The sequence below is a fragment of the Monodon monoceros genome, unplaced genomic scaffold (assembly GCF_005190385.1).
Source record: "Monodon monoceros isolate NGI ecotype Baffin Bay Population unplaced genomic scaffold, NGI_Narwhal_1 Super_Scaffold_14, whole genome shotgun sequence".
Taxonomy (NCBI): Eukaryota; Metazoa; Chordata; class Mammalia; order Artiodactyla; family Monodontidae; genus Monodon; species Monodon monoceros.
Window position 1 is genome coordinate 50,048,404 of NW_021703770.1, and position 25,142 is coordinate 50,073,545.

Genomic DNA, 25,142 nt, shown 5'->3' on the forward strand with positions numbered 1-25,142 from the left:
TATTCTCCACACATTATTTGGGTGGTTGTAAGAATTTAATGGAATATACTCTAAAATAGTTTCTATAAGTTCTGGCCCTTATTCTTTACCTGGTAAATGATAGTTCTCTTTTTTTGTATTGACTTCTTTTCCACCTTGATTTTGCTATCTTGTGTTCTGTATCTCATTAACATGCACTGGGTGATTGATAAAATTCATCACTCTTTAGATGAATTAGCGATATGATACTATATAGCATCTTTTATATTTATTAATGGATGAGAAAAATGTACATAAAGTAATTACTTACTCAAGAGAAATTGATAGTTAAGAAGCATGAATTGTTTGCTGTAGAGTTGGTACTATTTTAAATGCAAAATATCTTTTTGTCCTTACAGATTTGCATTTTAAGAAAGAAAAGACTGATGGGTTATAAACCCCATCTAAAAGAAAAGAAATGTGTGTAAATGAGTCCTATAGTATGATCTTTAGGTATTTTGTTGCTGTGGTTGTTTAATTTTTTAGTTGTATTATTGTATCCAAACTTAGACACTTGCTTGCATAATGTACTGATATTGTGACCTTGGAGAATTTTAAGAACTTCTTCTATAAGTTTTAAGTAAATGAAAATTATATCAAATTTTTGGAAGACTGGTTAGTGGAAATAACTAGCTGAAATAAAATATTAGGTAATGCACTTTTAAGAAGAAAACAATGGATGTATTTTTCACATATCATTAACATTCAGGTGGAAACGCTGCTAATTGGTAGAATAATGTTCAAGGAAACCAACATAAGGATAATATAAGAAAATGTTTGCTAATGAACACTGACCTAGGTTTATTTGTTGCTCAGAGTTTTTCAAGAAATATGTATTTTTAAAGCAATTTTGGACCAAGTCATTATATTTCTTTAATTATTAATGCCCTTGGATTGCTCCTCTGACAATCACATGAAGCTTGAAATTTACTTTAAAGTAAAACTATGTTTTATATTAACTCAAAAGGTTTCTCCCCAAGAACTAAATAATGAGGTGTTCTGATACAAATTGTAACTCATCTATATGCCTATTTGAGAGAACATTATACCTGTTTATACAAAACTTCCATGCCTCCTTGCTAAAGAGCAAAGATAACATCCTCTGACTGGTTGGTAGAGTTACTAGTGTTACTAGTGTTAAAACAGAGCCGAATTCACTAGTTTTCTTAGTGTTCCTATGCTGTTATTAAAACTATGCCCACCTTTTCCCCACCTGTGCCCCTCTTATTCCCTCCTGCCCTTCTTCTGTCATCTATTTATTCATCAAATACAATTGAATAGGGAGCACAGTAGATGGATTTTTTAAGAAGTGTTAATATATGAACCTCTAACTTGAATGACAGTATTAGTTTGTATTAGCTCTCTGCTCCGATCTTTTTTAATGTCCTTTCTAAAAGCTACAAAATTCATCCCCACTTGGCCTTAAGTATAGACAGATAGGCTTTTCAGACAACGGTTTTGGGTCTTGTAAGCCATTGGACATTTCCTAGTATTTTTATACAACCAAATATAAAATAGCTGGTGGGAAGCAGCTGCATAGCACAAGGAGATAAGCTCAGTGCTTTGTGACCACCTAGAGGGGTCAGATAGGAAGGGTGGGAGGGAGACGCAAGAGGGAGGAGATATGGGGATATATGTATATGGATAGCTGATTCACTTTGTTACAAAGCAGAAATTAACACACCTTTGTAAAGCAATTATACTCCAATAAAGATGTTAAAAAAAATCGACCATTTCACTCCAAGAAAAACTTTTCTATTGATAATATGAACATAATAATTTCAATATCAACTTTACAAATTCATTAATTTCAGCTATATCCTAGTTTTTAGACATTTTTAGCAGGAAAAGATGTCTTGCAGGCAAGTAAACTTTCCTATTCTATAAATCTGTTTGGCACAAAGTTATTTTATGATCTTTATTGACCTAGCTTAAATATGAAGACTCTTAATACAGTGGTGGGAAAATAACAAGATTCTATACAAACTGATATTTTTTAACATGCCAGGAGATTTAAAAAACATCCAGAGAAATATTAAATGCTAGATGGTAAAATACAATATATGCAATGCCAATTTTATTTATGTAAAAAATTATATATTTTATGTAGCAGAGACTGTGAACACATTTAACATTTTGCTTTTTTTCTCTAAAAACAATGAAACACTCTTTCTAATATTGTATGACTTTTCTAAACTTAAACTCCAATTTGTCCAGGTAATCATAAAACCATACTTATCATATCCTCTGTGTTCAAACAATATTATTACATGATCCTCAGTGTGAGATATTTGTTTATTGCCAAATAAATATTATAGGAGAATGGTCAAAACATGTTCTTGACATTACTGTAAATGATGATTTCTATATGTACAATGGGGTATAGAGGGATTATGCTTCCTTTTATATGAGTTTTAATAAAATGATCATCTATAATGTAAATATATTAGTGATTGCTGGGACATTTGTATTTTCAGTCTCTTAATTTTGCATATGATTTTAAATAATAAGTTTTTAATGTGTGGATATATATATATACATATATATATATATGTCTCTATATAACCCCTTCTGTCTATTTAAAATTGAAAAAATGTATCCTCTCTTGATAGCTGAAGAATATTTGCTATCTTTATCTTGTTTGTTTTGTGTTTTATGTTTAACTTTTTAACTACCTGAATTTAGTTCGTATATGATATGATATATAAATTCAACTTTCTTGTTTTAGCAAATAGGTTAGTTTAAAAACACCATTTTATATAATAAACATCTCACTCCATTTGTATGTGGCTGTCTTTATCATATATTAAAGTTCTGAGTTAACATATCATTTTTTGTCACACTATATTAATTTGGATACCACATCAAATTACACAGGCCAAATAATAGTGATTTTTAAAATAGAGAAATGCATTGCTGTCTCATATAATAGTCCTTGCACAAGCAGCTCAGAGCTGATATGATGTCTCTATGACACTGGACATGCAGTCTCCTCATTTTATTGCTCTGCCATCCTAAGCAAACAGCTTCATACTGAAAGTCTCAGATAACTATTTCAAAGAAGAGCTGCCAAGCTTCCTGCATTTCAAGAGCACAATCCAGGAACAATACATTTCACTTCTGCTTAAAACTCATTGACCGAATCTCGTCACAGAGACAAGTCTAGCCACAGGAGATGTGAAATGCAAATTAAGCTGAACAACTATGTACCTAAGTAAAATTCCTCATGCTAAAGAAGAATCAGAGAATAAGTTTTGGAAGGAAAAATAGTAGTCTCCTCCAGACAGACCTAATTAACTACTGGGGCTTTGTGTTTTGACATATGGTAAGGAAAATCTCTGCTAATTCTCAGTACCATATTTATTTTGGCTAGTCTCCCCCATATATTCTGCCAGAGGAAATTTAGGATCAGCTTAAAATAAAACAGATGGATATTTATTAGATTTTCATCAACATACAAATTATTGTGGAAATAACATATCTTTACAGTATATTTCCACTCATTAACTAATTATGATTTTCTATTAATTGAAAATATTTATATGTAGACTTTGGCAGTATACTTTTTTATTTTCCTTCTTTTTTATCCTTAGTTTCTTCATCAAACTTTCTTACCTTCCTTCTAAAATCTTTCTGATATATTAATTTTTTGTTACTTTGAGGAATGAATGTAGTTATTGTCAAAATTTATGACTGCTATTGATATATCTATATTTAATTTATATATAGCTACTATTGAATATTCATTTATCCTAAAATACTTCCACTTTAATTCTTACAACTTATCCACAAGTAATAATAATTTTTTCCTATTTAGATCCAATTTTTCCTCTGGTTTATATCTCCTAATTATTTAACTGGCAATCATAACAAAAGTTATGTTAAGTATTAAATGAGAAGGGAGGCTTTACTGCTCATTCTTAATATTATAGAATTGCCTCTATTTTTTCAACTTTCATTATGTTAGAACCGTTTCGTTTGGGATAAATGTTATCTATATTATCTAAGAAAGTAATCTGCTATTTCTAACAAATAAATTTGTCAGGAAATACATATTGAATCTTACGTCTAACTTACAACTAACAATAAGATCAATCTAAATATTTTTTATTGTTCTCATAATTGTAAAAAATTTCCTAATAAAAATAATCTTTCCAATATGGGACAAATGTTACTGAAAATATTTGATAGATCTTTTGTCATATGGTCGAACTGTACTTGATAGTATTTTAGTAAAGATTTTTCAAAGCATTGTAACTGAATTTGGTCTATAGTCTTAAATTGGAACTTTGGTTTGTACTTCATCACTAGGGAATAATGGATAGATATTGTTTAGAACTGATACAAATTACACAATTATTAGCTTAGTCAATAACCTACATCCTGATAACTAAAGTTGAAAATTAGAGTAAAGTTTTAAAAGGGTAGTCTATTTAGGGTATGCAGACAAGATGTAGATGAGGGGACAGGGAAGCTGGAGAAACTTGACCAACCCTAAGGAAATCTTCAATTTAGAGACAAATGCCTCTAAGACACTGCTGCTGAATAGAAATATATTGAGAGCCACTTATGTAATTTTAATTTGCCTAGAAAGGTATAAATAAGTGAAGTTAATTCTAGAAATGTGCTTTGTTTAATTTGATATAGCCAAAATACTATCATTTTAATATGTAATCAGTGCACAAATTATTACTGAAATATTCTTCATCTCTTTCTTCCTCTGTTCTCTCTTCCTCCATCCCTCCCTCCCTTTATTCCTTTCTTTTTCTTCTTCTCCATAGTAATCCTGCAAATGCAGGTGTGTATTTTAAGCCATTACACATCCTAATGTGGACTAGCTGCATTTCAAGTGCTTGATAGCCATTTGTAGCTAGTGTCTACTGTATCATTTCAGGTTGACTCATTAAGTTACTTAATGTAATGACTGACCTCTGGATGCATTCACATTGTTGTATATATTTAATCTTATTTATACCTATGATCATGTCCCTTTAGTGATTCAGAGTCTGGATATAACCTCCACATGAACCCTCTGATCTAATACTTAATCTATAGATTACCTACAGTCTGGCAGTCATTGTTGGTCTTGATGGATAACTGGGGATTATTTTCATGTTCCATTAAATATTTTAGAAATTATTCAGCCATTGGGAAAGTGGATGTGGATGTCAATGACTTCTTCACTTAAAGGTAGTTAGTTTCACTGAAGCTGTTTACTTACCAACTGTTTATCACAAAAATATAAGAAGGCAGCCTCTAATAGGATCTTTCCTGGGACTTGTACCTCTGTAACAAGACAGAACACATTCACTGTGGCAAGATGCTAATTCATGTTAGCTTTGATCATCTGAACACATGAAACTTACCTGTATGACTCTGTCTTGGGGACTCATAGTCCAGACATATCCTTCATGTGAACTCACCAGTAAGTCTCCTCAAAAAAGTTTTTCATCATTTTCTGTACACCAAAATAAATTGCATAGCATGAGGATAATTCATTTTATTAAGCAGCTTGGCAGAGTTTTCCAAGAAAATAAGTAGGCATGATATTTGGTTAGGATTCATTTTCTTTTCTCTCCTCTTTTGGTTGATTTGTGTGGTTCACTATCTCTTCTTTCAATTATTACATTTTTATAACATACTATGATAGGGAACATTTTATTACATGACAATTATGCCAAGTTATGAAAAATTGCATTTTTAAAACTGTCCTTTTTATTCATATTTTCAAATCTACTGCAATAGGCCTGGTATTTAATAATTTATTTACTTTTTAAGTAAATATTCTAATTTAATTTTTATCATTTTGTTTTAATTATCAATTCTATCTTTGTACATTTTTAAATCAATACTGATCATATTTTTAATTTCTCAATTTTTTCAGATACAATTTTTCTACTTCTTGATTAGAATTTTTCCTTTTATTAATCAGAGATTTTTATTTTAAGTTACTATATGTTGAACTTAATATATGATATTGTTAAATTTGTCAGTGTTTAGCCTCATTGCTTTAATTCTTTTATGAATCTATTTGTTATTTTTGTAGAATATCTGCCTTTTCTTGGAGACTAGCTTGGGGCAACATGTTGTAGTACTCTATGACTACCTGGAGATATAATTTGCCTATACAAGTAAAAAATTAATATTTATCGATAATTTTGCATTTTGGTTCAGTTGAATATTGACTTTTAATTCTCTGTGCTCTCTTTTATTTGTTTACTTAAACCTGATACCTAATACCTGTATATTAAGTTAATAAAACCAGATAATTTGTCTTATTAAGTTATTTTTGGCACTATAGTTTTCACACTATGATCAACAGTAGTTAAATTGCATTTGTAATAAAACAAAAAAAAACCCCAAACCATCCCAGCAAATGAAAGTCCAGGACTGGACAACTTCATAGAGGAATTCTACCAAACATATAAAGAGGTGTTAATATATATCCTTCTCAAATGTTCCAAAAAAGTGTTGATGGTGGAACATTCCAAAATTCATTCTATGAGACCACCATTACCCTGATGCCAAAACCAGACAAAAACACTACAGAAAAGAAAACTACAGGCCAATATCTCTGATAAACACAGATGCAAAAAATTCTCAACAAAATATTAGCAAATGAAATTCAACAATATATAAAAAGGATCATACACCGTGATCAAGAGGGATTTATTCCAGTTAGGTAGGATGGTTCAATATTCACAAATCAATCACTGTGATATACAACATTAACAAAAGGAAGAATAAAAATCACATGATCATCTCAATGGATGAAGAAAAATCTTTTGACAAAATTCAACATCTATTCATTATAAAAACTCCCAGCAAAGTGAATACAGAGGGACTATATCTCAATATAATAAAGGCTATTTATGACAAAATCACAATTATATCACAAAATCACAATTATAACATCATACTCAATGGTGAAAAGCTGAAAATCTTCCTCTAAAATCAGGAACAAGACAAAGATGCCTACTCTCTCCACTTCTTTTTTTTTGAATTTTATTTTATTTTATTTTTATACAGTAGGTTCTTATTAGTTATCTATTTTATACATATTAGTGTATATGTGTCAATCCCAATCTCCCAATTCATCCCACCACCACCACCTTCTCTCCATTTCTATTTAACATATTATTAGAAGTCCAAGCCAAAACAACCAGACAAGAAAAAGGAATGCAAGGCATCTGAATTGGAAGGGAAGAAGTGAAACTCTCACTATTTACAGATGTCATGATACTATATATAGAAAACCCTAAAGTCTCCACCATAGAACTGTGAGAACTAATAGATGAATTCAGTAAGGTTGCAGGATACAAGATCAATAGAGAGACTCTGTTGCTTTTCTATGCACTAATAAAGAGCTATCGGAAAGAGAAAGTAAGAAAGCAATCTCATTTAAAATTGCAACAAAAAGAACAAAGTATCTAGGAGTAAACTTAACCAAGGAGGTAGAAGACCTATTCTATGAAAGCTATAAAGATTTGATGAAGGATATTGAAGATGACTCAAACAAATGGAAAGATATCCCATGTTCATGGATTAGAAGAATTAATATTGTCTACACTACCCAAACAATCTATAGGTTTAATGCAATCCTTATCAAAAGCTCCATGACAGTTTTCACAAAACTGATAATCATAAAATTTATATGGAACCACAAAATATCCTGAATTGCCAAAGCAATCTTGAGAAAAAAGAACAAAGCTGAAGGTATTATGTGTCCAGACTTTAGACTATACTACAAAGCTACAGTAATCAAACAGCATGGCACCGACACAAAAACAGACACATAGGTCAATGAAACAGAATAGAGAACCCAGAAATAAACCCATACACGTAGGTCAATTATTCTATGACAAAGGAGGCAAGAATAATGTTGGGAATAATAAATTCAGAATGGATTTAAGACCTAAATGTAAGGCCAGAAATCATAAAATCCTAGGAGAGAACATAGGCAGAATATTCTTTGACACAAATCACAGCAATATGTTTTTTTAGATCTATCTGCTAAGGAAAAGAAACAAAAGCAAAAATAGTCAAAGTTAAAAGCTTTTGCACAGCAAAGGAAACCATCAACAAAATGAAAAGACAACCTATGGAAAGAGAGAACATATTTGCAAATGATGCAGCTGACAAGGGGTTAATATCCAAAATATACAAACAGCTCATACAACTCAATATCAAAAAATCCCAAACCACTAGATTAAAAAAAGGTCAGAAGACCTGAATAGGCTGTTTTCCAAATAAAATATACAGATGGTCAATGGGCACATGAAAGTGTGCTCAAAATTGATAATCAGTGAAATGCAAATCACAACCACAATCAGATATCACCTCAAGCCTGTCAGAATGGCTATCATCAAAAACTTTAGAAATAACAAATTTTGGAGAGGATGTGGAGAAAAAGGAACTCTTGTACACTGTTGATGTGAATGTAAATTGGTGCAGCCACTATGGAAAACAGAATGGAGGTTCCTCAAGAAACTAAAATTAGAACTGCCATTTGACTCAGCAATTCCACTGCTGGGTATATATCTAAAGAAAACAAAAACACTAATTTGAAAAGACATTCACCACAATGTTTTTAGCAGCACTATTTATAATAGCCAAGACATGGAAACAACCTAAATGTCCATTGACAGATGAATGGATAAAAAGTGGTATATATATATATATATATATACACACACATATACACACACACAATGGAATACAACTTAGTCCTAAAAAAGAATGAAATAATGCCACTTGCAGCAACATAGATGGACCTAGAGTTTACTATACTAAGTAAAGTAAGTCATAAAGAGAAAGACAAATACCATATGATATCACTTATATATGGAATCTAAAATATGATACAAATGAACTTATTTACAAAACAAAAACAGACTCACAGACATAGAAAACAAACTTATGGTTATCAAAGGGGAAAGAGGGTAGGGGAGGGATAAAGTAGGAGTTTAAGATTAGCAGGTATAAACTACCATATATAAAATAGATAAACAGTAAGGTCCTATAGTATAGCACAAGGAACTATGTTCAATATTATGTAACAAACCATAATAGAAAAGAATATAAAAAATATATATGTATAACTCAATCACTTTGCTGTACACTAGAAACTAACACAACATTGTAAACCAACTATACTTCAATTAAAAAAAAAAATCCCTCCCAACAAAGAAAAGTCCAGGACCGGATGGTTTTCTGGATAAAGTCTACCAAATTTTTAAAGAGGAATAATGCCAATTATTCTCAAACTCTTCCAAAACTGAAGACGAGGAAACACCCCAAAGTCATTTTTTAGGAAGCCAGCATTACCCTGATATCAAAGCCAGATAAGGACACTACAAGAAAAGAAAACTATAGGCCAATAACTCTGATGAATATGGAAGAAAAGTTCTCAACAAAATAAAGTCAACTGAGTTCACAGCACATCATTCACCATCATTAAGTAGTATTCATCCCTGAGATGCAAATGTGGTTCAACATAAGCAAATCAATAAATATGATACATCACATTTGATAATGTGAGCATCTCAATAGATACAGAAAAAATATGTAATGAACTCAACCTCCTTTCATGATTAAAAATTCTCAACAAATTGTGTATAGAAGGAACATACTTTGACATAATAAAGGGACTATATGAGAGGCCCATATCTAACATCATATGGTGAAAGGCACAAAGCTTTCCCTCCAAGATCAGGAACAAGATAAAGATGCCCATTCTCACCACTCCTATTTAACAGAGTATTAGAAATCCTAGTGAGAACAATTAGGTAAGAAAAAGCAATAATGGCATCTAAATGGGAAAGAAAGATGTAAAATTGTCTCTGTTTGCAGAAAATGCAATATTATACATAGAAAATCATAAAGACTCCACAAAAAATTGTTAGAACTAGTAAAGGAATTCAGAAAATTTGCAGAATACAAAATCAACCTCCAAAAATCAGTAGGATTTCTGTACATTAACAAAGAACTCTCTGAAAAAAAAAGAAATCAATCTCATTCACAATACCATCAAAACAATAAATATCTAGGAATAAATTTAATGTTAAGTAAAATATCTAAACACTGAAAACTATGACAATGATGAGAGATGTTAAAGAATACATAAATAAATGGAAAGATAACCTATATTAATGGATCAGAAGAATTGTTATTGTTACATGTCCATATTACCCAAAGCCAATTATAGATTCAATGCAATGTCTATCACTATTCTAATGGCATTTTTCACAGAAGTGGAAAAATATAATCCTAATATTTTTATGGAACCACAAAAATAGACACAGCAATCCTGAAAAAGAAGAACAGAGCTGGAGGCACCATGCTTCTTGATTTAAAAATATACTACTGTAAGCACAAAAGGGAGGGCATGTGGGGATATATGTATATGTATAGCTGATTCACTTTGTTATACAGCAGAAACTAACACAACAGTGTAAAGCAATTATACTCTAATAAAGATTTTTAAAAATATACTACAAAGCTATAATAATCAAAACAATATAGTTCTGGCATAAAAATAGACACATTGATCAATGCAAATGAATCAAAAATAAACCCTTGCATGTACAGTCAAATAATATTTGAAAAGGGAGCCAAGAATACTCAAAGAGTAAGAATAGTCTCATCAATGAATGATGCACGCAAAACTGGATTGCCAAAGGCAAAAATGGAAACTAGAACCCTGTCTTACACCACTCTCAAAAATTAACTCAAACTGGATTAAATACTTAAACATAAGACCTGAAACCATAAAACCCCTAGAAGGAAACATACAGAAAAGTTCCTTTACATCAATCTTGGCAATTATTTTTTTTGGATATGACACCAAAATCACAAACAAAAAAAGCAAAAATAAACAAGTGGAAATACATCAAACTGAAAAGCTTCTGCACAGCAAAAGAAACAATCAATATAAGGAGACCCCAACCAACAGAATGGTAAAAGTGTTTACAAACCGTATATCTAATCAGGGATTAATATCCAAAATATATAAGGAACTCATGTAACTCAATAGCAAAATAATCCCTCAAATAGTTCAATTAAAAATAAGGAAGGGATCTGAATAGACACATTTCTAAAGAAGACATACAAATTGCCAACAGATGTATGTAAGTGTGCTCAACATCACTAAACATCAAGGAAATGCAAATAAAAATCACAATGAGATATCATTTCACACCTATTCACATATTCTTTGCAGCATTATTAACAATAGTGAAGACATGGATAACCTAAGTGCCCATTGATTGATAAATAGATTACAAAAATGGAATATATATATATATATATATATATCCCAAACAGAAGAAATCATTCAAAGGAAGAAAACCCTGCCATTTGTGAAAACATGAATGAAACTTGAGGGCATTATGGTAAGTGAAATCAATCAGACAGAGAAAGATAAAACTGTAATTTCACTTATATATGGACTCTAAAAAAGCTGAACTCATAGAAATAGTCAGTTTGTGGTTGCCGAGCGTCAAAGGGTACATGCTTCCAGTTATAAGATACATAAGTTCTTGGGTTCTAATATACAGTGTGGTGACAAAAGTTAATACCATAACGTATACTTGAAAGTTGCTAAGAGAGTAGATCTTAAATGTTCTCACCACAATAAAAGGGATAATTATGTGAGATGATGGAGGTGTTAATTAACCTTATTGTAGTAATCAGTTTACAATACATATGTGCATAAAATCATCACATTGTCCACCTTAAACTTATACAATGTTATCTATCAATTATACCTCAATAAACCTGGAAATAAACTGAATTAAAAAAAAAAAGTAAAACAAAAGAAAACAAACACCTCCAAAGCAACTGCATGGTGGAGTGGTATAATGTGACTTCCAGCCTCTTAGCTGTGTTGTACCATCCACAGTGATCCTAACAGCATGGACAGGGTTTCTGAGGAAAACTGGGTAGAAATATTTCATAACAAAGATATTATTTTGAACAACAAAAATAAATCAATACTGCTCTATATGTTGATAATTTCCTATTTCTTTTTATAGTTTTATTTAAAATAAGGAGCTTACTTTTATCTGCATTAGAAATTTCTTGGCCAATTACATTTGGTGCACTGTAACTAATGGCTATAATTGTAACAATTATTTGCCTGTGCATATGTACCTTCTCTTAATTACCTGCAATGCATTTTCTTAAGTTTGTAATAGTAATTTAAAACAAAAGGAACCTTGTTTCTTGAGAAATAAAGCCAATGTGTTAATTTTCCAACTTTAGGAAGAAATGCAAATATTTCACTTAAAATGGACATATTGTATTCTAAACAACTAAATCCACTTTTTTTTTTTTTTTTTTTTTGCAGTACGTGGAACTCACTGTTGCGGCCTCTCCCATTGCGGAGCACAGGCTCCGGACACACAGGCTCAGCGGCCATGGCTCATGGGCCTAGCTGCTCCACGGCATGTGGCATCTTCCCGGACTGGGGCACGAACTTATGTCCCCTGCATCGGCAGGTGGACTCTCAACCACTGCACCACCAGGGAAGCCCCTAAATCCACTTTTAATTAGTCATTCAGGTTTGGATTTGGATAGGAAGGCAAAGATCATATATTTCACAAATTCTCAGACCTCCTAGGTTCCTAGTGTCTTGATAGTTTTTTTCACCGTCCCCCAGCCAAAAGAAATACTTAAGAATTTCCTTTTTAAAATAGTTATGTCAAAAGGACACGGTAATATTAATTTGTGTGCTGTGCAAGAGGTGTAGCTGCTTTTCCTTGAAAAATTTAAATATACCTAGGTGTCCCTATCGGTTTTCTGAGGTAACACAATGTCCCTCAGTACTCTGTTTATAAACAACAAATATAGCCTCCCCATGTTTTCTGGTGTAGATTAAGCATCAAATATTTGCAAGACTCCTTTATGGACAAATAAAAAGCAGAATGTAGCAGAAATTAACTGATTATTCAAGGCATGTAACTCATTAGTTGGATAGGTATGTTTAGAATACAGGTTTTATGATATGCAGGCCAATGAAATTTCTATTACATCAATTTATACAATCATTCTGACTAGATCACACATGGCTCTTAAAAATCAATGTATCAAGGGAAAACAATCTGAAGAAGAATATATATATGTATATATATAGTAAATTTATAACTGAATCACTGTGCTGTACATCTGAAACTAACATGATATTGTAAATCAACTACACTGTAATTAAAAAGAATTATCAACCTGAAAAGAAATCAATGTATCATTATAGTATGTCTTATATTTTAAATATTTATATTTTCATTCAATTTAAGCTTTTGACAATATTTTACAACAACACATTCATATAGTAATGGTGCATGCATCGGGTTGCATTCACTATTTATTCACTTTGCATCCATTTTATTTATGATTCAAAGGACACATTTCTTCTTGCTGACAAATTTTCAGTAATCTGCTATACATATTGTTGTGGTTTTTCATGTTATAGTTTTTGTGTTTTGAAATGACCTTAGTTAACCCTGCTTTAAACAGCTAGAATTGTTTTTAAAAACTATTTGCCTTAGAAATGTAGTTGTTCTAGAATGTTTATTCTTCCTTATTTGTATTCATTCTGTATTTGTTTTGTTTTCTTTGTGGTAAGAACTTCTAAACTGACTAAAGCATCCTATTAATAGTCTCCTGTCTGTGTCTTGTCTAACTTAGCTTTACTGTTGATTTGCTCTCACCTGTTTTTCACCCACCTTCTTGGGCATTGGTGGTACAGTTTGATTGCTTTCAACAACATTTTATTTCACCAGTCTCTTTCCTGCAACAATTAAAAGCCTCCAAAGAGAAATACACAAAATCATAGGGTAAATGAGGCAGCATAGCATCCCAGAAATTTCACTGGAACAGGAGTCCATAAACCTTGTTGGCTTTCCTAGATTATTCGCAAATTATTTATACTAATCTGAACCTAAAGCTCTCCACGTTACTGTCTTAACTGTAGCCTGAACTGCATGGACTATTTGACATATACAGTCTTTATTAGCTCTAACAATCTCTGATTGGGTGGTTTAAGATATTTGGAAGAATTAGGGCAGGGGCCAAAAGAAAATGATGCTACTACAAGGACCCAAAAGGAAACTGATGTTCCCAATAAGGAGTCAGTGAAGTTTGCTGGTCAATAAATTCTTAATTTGCGTAGTAAACTACTATTCTTATTATTTTTCTATGTGATGTTACATGTGAGACTTTCCTGTGGGATGTTTAAAATACACCGTATTTTACTTTTATTTATAACTTACTTATACCTTTACAATTATTTCCTACCAAAAACACGCTGAGAGATGTGTAGTAATTTTTACTTGAGTTATTTACATAACCTACTCATTCTTAGCCATGTGTACCACTTGTTTATTTATTCATTTCTAAAGAAATAAATTGCTGGGCTCATCTTTCCATGTAGATAGTTTCAGCAACAATGCTACCTGTTTTTAAAATTACAAGCAGCAAAGATATTGAAAATTCTCAACTATGGAGACTCTAACCATTTATTCCTAACCAAATTGACTTGGAAAATGGTGGAATACTGTGTTATGTATATGTGTTCCACTACCTCTATACCAATTTCCACCTCAAAAATGTTAAGTATATATTAGACATAATTCTTTAAATGTAAAATTTCTTCATAGAAAATTTGCTCCCCAAATGACAAAGGGAAATAGCATCACTTATTGACTAATTTGCACATATATTATAGTAACACTTATTTGATATTCATTGAAAGTACTTCATCTCATATGAACCCTGAAAGTCAATAGTATTCATAAAAATTTTATTTAGTACCCATATTTGTCACGGCAAAGGTGTGTATTTTGAAACATTACTTTTTCAGTATTAATTTTCCTTCTCTGCTTAGGGCTAGGTATAGTCAATACATATAAATTTACGATGCTGATATTTGTTTATTTCACATTTCATTTTGCTACCATTTCTTTTCCTTTTCAAAGTTTCTGTTGCATTTAAGCAATAATTTTCTAACCTTAGAACATAAATCATAACATTCAATCCTAAAGAGTTCAGTTTAAAATCTTTAAAATGTGCTTCCTTCATGAAAGAGTTAACTTGTCTATTCCTCTCAGTTCTCTGAGCCCTGTTTTCAGAATACCAAAGAATTCCTGTCACAAATCTCACATTGATATATACTTATATGTCATATACTTATATACTTATACTGAAACTACTCCTTTCTTCATTTTATTTACTAAAACAGTGGGTGTGTGCACGTGTGTGTAAGTCTGAGTTGTGTGTGTTTGTGTGTATATGAATGAAGGCAATTTTTTTCTCCTACCAGGTGGAAGCATTAGGAGACAGTAAAAAAAAAAAAAAAAAAAAAAAAAAAATCAAATAAATTTTAACTATAAAATATTTTAGGGCTTCCCTGGTGGAGCAGTGATTGAGAGTCCGCCTGCCGATGCAGGGGACGTGGGTTCGTGCCCCAGTCCGGGAAGATCTCACATGCTGCGGAGTGGCTAGGCCCATGAGCCATAGCCACTGAGCCTGCGCGTCTGGAGCCTGTGCTCCGCAACGGGAGAGGCCACAACAGTGAGAGGCCTGCGTACTGCAAAAAAAAAAAAAAAGAAAAAGAAAAATTATATATATATATAATTTTCCTATTTCATTCTTTCTCTGTCCCTTTCTCTCTGATTCTATTCTGTTATGTAAGTAGTTGGAGTGGTTAAGAAAGAAATTATGGTTAAGAGAGAAAAAGAAGGTTAGAAGTTTACAGAGCATCTTAGTGTCACACTGAGGCCTTAAGGGTGTGGCCCAGAGGACATAATGAAAGGAGTTGAGGAAGACACATAATATGTGCTAAATCGCATCTGCCAAGTATCAATAGAAGCAAAAGATATTTCAGAAACTTTAATAGTAATTAAAAAATATTTTTAACTTCCTTCATTATTGAAAGTTTCATAGGTATTCCTGCACTGGATGCAAAGATGGAAAAGGAGCATAAGTTTTGTAGAGAGGAAAGTAAATAAAAGAGCATATGCAACTTGCATAAGTAAGTAATTATTACAGCCAACTTTCAGACTCAGTGTCTATTTTCAATAACTCAGTGCTGTAATAAATAATGATAATAGAATTAACAATAATACATAACAACTAAATTATTGATTTTCCAATTAAGCAAAAAAGTAATATGTTAAATAAAATTCCAAGACATTCTCTTTCCTCAACTACTCTAGTTTCTATTTTAACTTTTAAAGGCATTCATCAAAGCATATACTCTGTTTAACTAAGGATATATTTGTGTAAGAGAAAAGAAAAGTAAAATAATGCATTTGTGTGAAATTAAAATTTATATTAATTCTTATTTTCACTTGTTTTTTTTCTTCTCTTTAAATATATTCTATTACTTGAAATTTATTTTTGTCTGTATTTCTTGCTTTCTTTCTCATCTTCTTGTCTGCATTTTGGTCTGTTCTTTTCATTAGCACTTTCAGCTAGAAGGTGAACTGAGGAGATGCAAGAAGTTAATAATTCAAATCAGCCAAGCATATGTTTGCATTCAAGGCTGGTATTCAGTTTGGACGACCAGTGTGGCTTTTGGCAGCATAGTGCCGCATCAGTACACTTGGGTGAAGCTTCAATTTTGAAATTCCTGAACACATGTTAACATGGGATGTTTCCTTTGAGTTATTCTGTGCATCCACAGAATGGACATTTTCATTTTCCCAAAACTGTGACTTTTAAAAAGTTATTCAAAATCTCTAAAATAAAATTGAGAACTGTTGACTAGGTTGCATGAGAGAGGAAGAATGTGTCGGGCAAGAGAGCATCCAAGTTAGCATATGATTATTATTGCTATGGAGGAATTTGCTGTAGTTGAAAGAGTGGGGCTTCTTCAGCTGCAAAAAAGTAAAATAAATTTTAAAAAAAATTGCACTATATAGTTAAACAGGCAAGGGATTCTTCATTTAAAACTATTGAAATAGAGAAGAGAGATTGAACACAATTTCCCTGAAACAAAAGTCTGTATGTTTTTTAAACCCTGGGGTTACCTAACTGAAAGTACTGGGGGACATTAGAGAAGACTTGGTCTATGTGATTAGGCCATCACTGTTTGCTAATTATTCCTTACAAGCTGTTACCTTCCTATAGAGACTGTGAAATCAGAGCATTATCTCTTTAGATTATTGTATTTTTAATGGATGATTCCAAGGTCCTTGAGAAAGACATTCCTGGGTTGTAAAACTGGGAAGAGGCTGGGAGAAGATTTATATCTCAAAAAGCAAGAGAAAGAATTTGCAATTGTAGGTTTTATAAAGCAAATGCTCTAAGAATTGAGAAGTCAGGAACCTATAACAAGGAAGAGACCTGTCTAAGATTTAGTGAAGCTGAAGGGAACTTTGAGGTCCTCTTGGTCACAATAAATACAGAAACATTGAAAAAAGTTCCTGAAGAAATATAGATCATTAATTTTAATCCACAGTCCAATAAGGTGTAGTCACTTTAGCCTGCCCCCATGGCATAAATTTGAATGCAAAATTATATTATCTAACTTTACCTAAGTTAGGTGTTAGTAGAGCTTGATACAGCCACAAGTACTTCTACATAATTAGTCTAAATGGAAAGTTTTTCTGAGAATTCCCTTCCTTGAATTTGCAAAATATAATTGCATTTTCTCTTTCATATTCATTCAGCTGTCAGCAGAGCAATGACAAGCACTTTGTTTTTAAAGATTTGTGGCAAATAGTTTAAGTTGCCATCTGCAGTACTACAGTATTTTCCAATAATGAAAAAGCTGAAAATAGCTTAAGAAATGTTATCTTTGGGCTATTTATGTCTTTGGCAAAGAAAGTTCATTTAATATAATTATCCATTCTTTACATTTTTACATAGAATATGTCAGTCTCCAGACTACTGTCCCTAGGCAGTAAATTTTAAATTCCAGGGAGTATATCTTTTTGAAAGAGTATCTAAACAAGATTTTGAGACCAGCGTTAGGTCATGAACCACCAGCCATACTTAGGCCTCAGTCCTTCTCTCTAGTGATAGTGAAGTATATGAAATCAATGAGATTGTTAATAGACCAATGTGGCTCTAAAACCACTCCGTTGTCAGAGTTGAAGAATTTCTTATCAACCTATGAACAATTGAATTTATAAGAGGATGTTATATTTTCACTGTGGAGATCACAAAATTGTTTTAAAATACATTGTTAAGTGAAAATGACATTGAGAAATATATTTATCTAGAGAGTGGGGATTTTTCATAAAAGATAAAGGAGACTAAGCTTTTTAAATAGAGCGTTCAGAGATAGATAAGGAGACAACATTCACAAATAGATACAGGAGACTATGCTTTTTAAATTGCAAATGGTGGAAACCTAGCTCAAAATAGGTTAAGCTAAAAGGGTAGAGCAAGTGTAATCCGGCAAATATTAACAAAGGAAAGAAAGTGAAGCTTTATTAATCACACACACACACACAGGCACACACATGCACACACATGCACACACACACTATTCTGAGGGTAGGACATCTCCTCCCCAATCCTCCATGTTGAAGAGCTTCTCCTTTTCACCTGGGCATGTAATTGTTGACAGACTTCTGAAAGAAGGGTGTAAGTTTCTCCCTAGGATGTTTTTCCCTGCCATATGGACAATCTAGGTGGTTTGCTATGATATATATTTCTCATCTTTTTAAAAAAATAATGGTACATTAAATGACTTGTGATTCCAATAAACATTAGTTTTTTCCCTGCTTTATTCTTTGCATGAGAGATAGGTAGTCTTCCTTTTGTAAGAGAGTATTAAAATGACCATAGTTTTCATCTTCCCTTGCTTCCAGGGCTCCTTTTTTCCTATTACTCCCTCTATTACATGTTTTCCAAAAATTACACTGTTCCACTGCCACCTAAAATGGGTTATTACACACTAGGCATATCATCTCCAAATGACTGTAGAAAGAAATAACTTGATGAAGCTAAGGGTAAGGACATGGTGTAGTTGGGGCTAGGATGCATTGAAAGAGCAAAGGGGGAGTTAAGAACAACTTTGTCTGGATCAGAAAGTAGTTTCTATCTGCATTTTAGAATTTTTGTCACAATATTTATTTCAAATCATCACCCAAGGGGTAAAATAGAGAAAATATTCCAATTCTTCCTGAGCTTCCTTCATGCCTTAAAATTCTCTATTTTTACACGACTATTTGTGATACATAATTAATGTTTATAAATGGGTAATTCTGTCTTCCTTGCAGGATTCAGGGTTATAGACAAAATATGGATTTTCTTGAGAATCTTCCTCCCAGTCATTAATGAAAATATAAAATAGCATTACTTTAACTATAATTCCTAAGAAACCCTTCTTTTTATTCAAGAAACAAAAATTAATACATTTTAATCTAACAGTCTTAAAGAATTTACTAAATTCCTACCTTGTCCTCAGTATTTTTCAGTGCTATGAGAGATACAAAATGCATTATGAGGATCCTTTGCCAAGAGCAACCTCAGGTGCCAAAGTCATGCAATAATGTTTCTATCAAGCAAGGGAAAATGTAATTGAAGGCAAAATTAGAATGACTGGGTTAAACATTACATGCTGGGATTATGAAAAAAATGAATAGAACACAGGCATCACTCTTGATGAGCTCTTCACAGAGTGTACAATAAAGAAAATGTACTATAATTGAAATAGCACATGATAAGTTCAATAGTACAGATGAAAGCAAAGTGTGGTAGAAGTCTACTCTGGGGAATGTTAGAAAGGAGGATACAATGGAATGAGTCTTGGGGGATGAATACAATTTTTCTAGATAGGAAATGGTTTAACTAAGGGAATTTCCAGCAAAGGAAACAACTTATGTAAAGGTATGGATGTTCAAAGAAATTTGCCACACTTAGGAAAAGTTAACTAGCCTGTGGATCATAGGGTAGGTGACAAAATACAACCTAGACAGCTGGTTTCCATCCCTCTTGTGAATGGGTTGTAAACTGTTACCAGGAATGTCGACTATTTGAGTAAAGCAAAGGGGAGTCATTGAATGTATTAAGCAAGAGAATAATATGAACACATTGGAATTTTTTGTAGCCATAGGGTAAATCTGCATTAGAAAGAAATGATACTACAGATAGGAAAATCAGTTAGGTTAATACAATAAATGAGAAATGATCAAAAGCTGTAGAGATTGGATAGAGTGTTAATACAGCTTTAAAATAGCCCTATGGTATTCAAGCCTGTTTTACAGATGAAATAACCATGGCAGGCCAATGCTGGTCTTTCAAAGATATCCAAGTTCTAATCCATGGAACCCGTAAGTCTGTTAATTTACATGGTAAAGAGGGCTTTGTGAATGAGACTAAGTTAAATATTTTAATATGGGGGGATAATCTGGATCATCCATTTGGGTCTAATACAGTCACAAGTTTCCCTGTAAGAGGGAGACAAGAGGATCAGAATTAGAAAAAGGTAATGTTTTGACAGAACTAGAGGTTAGAGTGAAGCACTCTAAGCCAAGGAATCAAAGTGGCCCTTAGATGACAGAAAAAGCAAGGAAAGAGATTCTCTCCTGAAGCCTTCAGAAGGCGCACCTTGATTTTGGACTCTTGGTCTCCAAAACTCTGAGTGAATAAATCTGCATTATTTTAAGCCACTTCATTTGTAGTTACTTGTTTTGGCAACAGTAAGAAGTCAATACAGCAACCTATCCAGTAAGTGAGAAATTTCAAATTTGAAATAAGTCTTCTATTAACACAATTGCTCCTTCCCCCCAACCTGAGTCTCAATTTCCTTATACTTAAAATTAGCTGATGATACTATAAGATTTCTGAAGTCTGTTCCCAACTGAAAGTTCATATGAGTCTATGTATGATCGTAAAGGACTAGATGATTGGAAATGAGCAAATGAATGATTTTGTGAACTGGCTTTTGTACCAAATAAGTAACATAAGTGTATAACTGTGAGTACTGACTAAAATGGTTAAAGCATACTGTCTGCAACAAATTTCTGTTAGATCCCTTGAGACTTCAGAATATGGTTACTGATTAACATATCTTCTTAAAATATGTAATTATACAAGCAGAAAAACACTGAAAGCCAGAAACCTGCTGTGACAAAAGGGAATTGTTGGTTCAATCAGTTTACATTTAGAATAACAGATTGTGAAACCATGGGTGGAAAAAAAAAGTCTCCTGAGATAATTTTATCTCTAGTCTATAATCCATAAAAAGGGAACGAATTATGTGCAATCCATCACCTGTTAACTGAGCTGTGAATTTGAACAGTTTTAAGAATAATTAAATGAAATCCATTTGCACAGTTATCTAAATGTATAGTTTCTTTATGGGGCTAAATTTATTATTTTGTGGGGCAATGAACCTTGAATAATTAATTGTGATGTTAAATATTAAAATGGAGTTTAACATCATGCAAAATAATTTATATCTATATAATTATAAAATTATTGTACTGTGATGGCTTAGAATTACTCATGTTTAGGGTGCTTCTCTGAAAAAGAATAGAACATAGCAAATAGCTATACCTTTGTAATTTTAAATATTCATAAGGTGTGGAAGGATAATTCAATGAGCATAATAAGGGAGTCAGTCTTTATCTTTTAAACTTAGATATTCTTAGCACCCTAAACCTAATAGTGATCCTTACCAAGCCTTTTTGTACATGAAACAATAGTGGGAACAATCAGCCTTTGCCAAATTGGTACAATATCCTAGGCTTAATGTTGCAAGAACTGAAACCCTACAACCTTTATTTAAAATCACTTGATTTTTTAGAAGTATAACAAGAATAAAGTTTGTTATGAAAACAAATATAAGGTCCAACTACAGTCTTCCTGAATAAATAACTGCTTTATGAGCATCAGAGAATGGACTTCTGGGTTGTACATACTAAGGCCATGAAGAAAAATGTAAAATACAAGGTAGTCAATTTGAAATCTGAGAGAAAACCAGACTTTTCAAATATATCATCCTCTACTAACATCAAACATTATATATGCTCTTAACAGCAGATGACATTCATACCATTTATTTTATTTTTGTATTATTGCTTGGGTAATTGTTATTGTAGATTTTCTTTCTAGTACCTATTCCTGGCAGTAAGATTTGTTATTTGAAATATGCAGTATTATCATGGTCATACTTTTACAAGCAAGTAATAAATAAGAGCTGATACAAAGAGGGATTAAAAAAATCTATTAATAGAAGAAGACACACAAAGGGCATACAGCCTCTGTAAAAGGAAGATTTTATAGTTTGTTATCATTTTAATCAAATCCATTGGTTGCAAGGCATTTAGGCCAAGAGAATCTTCTTGGGAACCCACTTTCCATCTCAGGAACATCCAAGAGCATGCGAAATTCTTTCATTGGTTGAATGTAAAGAAAACCTTATACCCAGTTCTATATTGATTTAATGTACTATGAGATACAATGCATGTTTCCACATTTTCTGATAAAGTTCAGAACTTTCTCTGAAACTATGCTTGAATATAAAGGGAAGAAAATGATGTAGATTAAAAACAAATGTGGAAACTTTATATCACTTCTAAAGAAGATCTTACTCTGCAATCAATGACTGACCAAATATATTTAGAGTATATATCTTATAGAATGACCAACAAATAATATGTACAGCTCTGGAGTGTCCTTGACAGTAAATAAGTTTATACTAATACATGAAATCACAAATTCATAACTAGAGGTGCATTCCATTTCCTAAGTCCTCTGCCCTTTCTTAGCATTAAGGCATCACTCAGGATGAGCCTGGTCATATTTATTTTTATACTTATCTTTATTATGGGATTTAGCACACCATGGTAAGCAATAATGGTGTATTAAATGACTAAATATCAAATTAACATGTATTTTCTTCATATTTTCAATGTGGAACATGAGGTTTTAATTGAATGTATTACCTTTATGATACCAGTATTACATAAGAAAATTGGAAGACTCCGAATTGTGAGAGAGACTTGTTGTCTTGGAATTTGCTATCTGAAAGTCCATCATAAGCCTATATAGCAGTATAATGAGAATGTGAGAGAAATAACATAAAGAAACATAAGATAAATTGAAGTTTATGAAATAATAAGCCTTGTGGTAGATTTTAAAGTGTCTCCACTAAGAAAAGGGAACCGTTTTACACTGTTAGTGGGAATGCAAGTTGGTGCAGCCACCATGAAAAACAGTATGGACGTTCCTTAAAAAAACTAAAAATACAATTACCATATGATCCAGCAATCCCACTCCTGGACATATATCCGGACAAAACTATAATTCAAAAAGATACATGCACCTCTATGTTCATAGCAATACTATTCAAAATAGCCAAGACATCGAAACAACCTAAATGTCCATCGACAGATGAATGGACAAAGAAACCGTTGTGTGTGTGTGTGTTTACACACACACACACACACACACACTAGAATATTACTCAGCCATAAAAAGGAATGCAATAATGCCATTTGCAGCAGCATGGATGGACCTAGAGATTATCATACTAAGTGCAGTAACCAGATAAAGATAAATATCATATGATATCGCTTACCTGTGGAATCTAAAATATGACTCAAACAAACCTATCTATGAAACAGAAACAGACTCACAGACATAAAGAACAAACTTGTGGCTGCCAAGGGGGGGGGGGGGAGGGATGGATTGGGAGTTTGGGGTTAGCAGACGCAAACCATGATGTGTAGAATGGATAAACAACAAGGTCTTACTGTATGGCACAGGGAATTATATTCAATATCCTGTGATAAACCATAATGGAAAAGAATTTTAAAAAGAATGTGCATATACGTATAACTGAATCACTTTGCTGTATGGCAGAAATTAACACAACATTGTAAAGCAACTATATTTCAATTAAAAAAAATGCCTCCACTAAAGCAGCTCAAAAATAAAGCCTTAAAAATATTCCACATATCCCCATTATTCTTCTTTACTAGTTACATACAATAAAAGGAGGTAAAAGGGTTGGTTAAAACAATTCTTTAAGCAGTGTTCTGCTGTCTCTTATTTCCAGATTTGTGGATGTGAGAGAACATACCACATCAGTTATAAACATCATAAGTGACATAAATACAAAAAAGGACATTTAAAGGTAAATACTAGAAAAGGATTGAATTATAGAATGTTCCAAGCATAGTAAGCAGCTTAGATCTAAAGGGAATATAATAAAGATTATGCTTAATGATCACTGATGCTGCATAGGCCTTTCATGCTTCTGAGAAATCGTTCCTTGTTTTACCAACCCATTTTTTTCTACCACTATTGAAGTTGGCCATTTAAACTAGTCTCCTCTTTCCTCTAAACTCCAACATATCCTGAGACCCAGAATATCACTTTCTTCCTATTTCAGTGAGAAAACAGAAACAATTAGATGGGAAATACCAGGGCCTCTTCCCACACCTCCACCTCTTGTGTCTGTGTCCACACTCTGCGTTATCTCGTTATAGTAGAAACTGTCCATGCTCTTAGCCAAACTAGCTGTCTTAGGTGGGTTTATCCCCAAAACAAACCCTGAAAGAAGACTCACTTCCAGGCAGTTTATTTGGGAAGTGATCCTAGGAAAGAAAGTAAGAGAATGGGGAAAATGGGACAGGGGAAAAAAGGCCTTTCCAAAAGGTATCCATGATATAATCCCTGGGACTTGTAAACATCATCATATTTTTTTTCTTTCCAAAAAGTCATCAGAGATGTAGTTAAATTAAGAATTTTGAGAGGAGAAGTTTATCTTGGAATATCCAGGAAGGTTCTCAATGTTATCACAAGTGACCTTATAAGAGAGGCAGAGGGATACTATACACCAAGAAGGAAAAGGCAATTAGAGGTGGAGATTGGAGGGATGCAGACATACAAGTTGAAGAATGCCAGTAGCCATCAGGAGCTGAAAGAGGAAAGGAACCAATTTTCCCATGGAGCCTGTGGCCCTTGATTTCAGCTTAGTGATACTGATTTCAGACTTTTTGCCTTCAGAACTGTGAGAGAATAAATTTCTATTGTTTGAAGCCATCACGTTTGTGATAATTTGTTACAGCAGCACAGGAAACTACTACAGGCTTATAAAAGCACATAAATGATTATTTCATATTGAAAGTAGAATAACAAGTCACAATTTCAAAAGTCAG

The 25,142-nt window shown here is 32.6% G+C and overlaps 1 pseudogene; it reads right to left on the minus strand.

The window, feature by feature from the left end:
- Positions 1–24,484, minus strand: part of LOC114895342 — a 39,824-nt pseudogene extending 15,340 nt beyond the window's left edge.
- Between the last annotated feature and the right edge of the window lie 658 nt (positions 24,485–25,142).